This window comes from Wolffia australiana, chromosome 16 (genome assembly GCF_029677425.1).
Source record: "Wolffia australiana isolate 7733 chromosome 16, ASM2967742v1".
Classification (NCBI taxonomy): Eukaryota; Viridiplantae; Streptophyta; class Magnoliopsida; order Alismatales; family Araceae; genus Wolffia; species Wolffia australiana.
In genome coordinates, this window is record NC_135850.1 from 12,426,978 (window position 1) to 12,428,493 (window position 1,516).

Sequence of the window (1,516 nt, forward strand, 5' to 3'; positions counted from 1 at the left end):
CGAACAGGGAAAATGTGAAAAATGCAGATCCGTAGTTCAAAAACCTACTTGCTGAGTTCAGCTATAAAATATGAAAAAAATCCTATTTTAAATAGGTATGCAAAACGAGTAACAATAAAACCTGGGGAAAGATAAACCAGTAATAAGTTTACGCCACAGTGCATGCAAACTTTCTTGTGAGACATTACTTCACACACTTTTAAATAGGAAAATAAATTTTAATCAAAACATTAAAAAAAAGCTTTTAAATATTCACCGAACCTGATACGCGGAGTTGCACCGAATCACCATCCCTTTTGTCTTTCCATATAATTAAAACATGACCCATTGCGCGAAATAGAACTTTCGAATCCACCAAGCACCAGCTTGCCATTAGGAGGATTTCCTCATTGTCTCATTTGAAGACATGTTAGGCTAGGGTTTCCCCTCCCGTGTATCATAGAAACTATACATTTAGAAACAATCAACACAACTTAAGCGTCTTCCCACGTAGAAAGGCTTACGTATTCTAGCGGTCCACCTTCATGAAACAGCTTCGTTCAAGTCTCAGTTATGCTCTCCGCCAGGTCCTGGGTCTGGTTGCGGCCTCTGCGGTCGACTTCTCCGAAAAATTCTAGACAACAATGCCGATGTGAAGAAGCTAATATCTCGCTGCAATGAAACGATTTGAAGTCAAGAAATCAAAGGATTAAAGCTTCGACATGTTGTGAGTCCTTACCCTTGATGGATCGCCGTCGGCTTTGGCTTCTTCATCATGTCGCTCCTTGGGTTTACATCCCCATAGATCGCGGATACCCAGACGATAGAGAAAGTTTCTAACTGCGAGTTTTAGATTGGCGAGAGGCTGGTAAACAAAGGAAAACCAAGACATCCATGACTGAGAGGATTTCAGTCCGGGACCTTCTTCAATCTTGCAATCGTTCAGAGAACGTTCTCTCCCTGGCTTCATAGAAATTTCTGGTGGAACAAATGGTCTTCAAAGAATTCACAAGGCTGGATCAAACACACTCTGGAAATAGTTATCCTTCTCCAGGTGATAAAGATCTGACAATTCTATTTAATGGCGTTGTCAGAGTACTGGTATAATATATTGGGAAGACTCTCGGCCATATTGAAATAGCTATTCTTTCACTCTCTTTCTCATGACCACACCTGTCCGTCATAAAAAGGCTCCTGCATTGGTACAGAGTGTGTCCTCGAGTCTCGAATTTTCGAAACGCCGACTTTACAATAAAATAAGAGGAAACCAAATAGTCTTATAAAATATTCGGGAATTGAAGTGGTAAGAGCATCCTTATTTGTAAAATATTCGTCCACATAATATTTCAAATCTCCCACTTTAGAGTTGTTAATCTCTGTCCACCTGTTCTGGCGTTTCAACAGGCAACACTCCTGACTTTAATGCTCTCTCCTGAACCGGTAGCTGTAGGCACTTAAGTGGGTTATCGAGGGACCGCCACTGAATCGGCTCTCGCCATTCGATGAACCTCCCGCCTCGGAACCATATGAAAATTGT

General features: G+C 41.4%; 1 long non-coding RNA gene across 1 annotated transcript; it reads right to left on the reverse strand.

Annotated features, from left to right (window-relative positions):
• Positions 1-274: 274 nt before the first annotated feature.
• LOC144713671 (uncharacterized) lies at positions 275-1,078 on the reverse strand. The gene is made up of 2 exons (XR_013584113.1): positions 719-1,078; positions 275-651 (listed from the first exon to the last, which is right to left on the reverse strand). It is a non-coding gene; the product is annotated as an uncharacterized LOC144713671 (long non-coding RNA).
• Between the last annotated feature and the right edge of the window lie 438 nt (positions 1,079-1,516).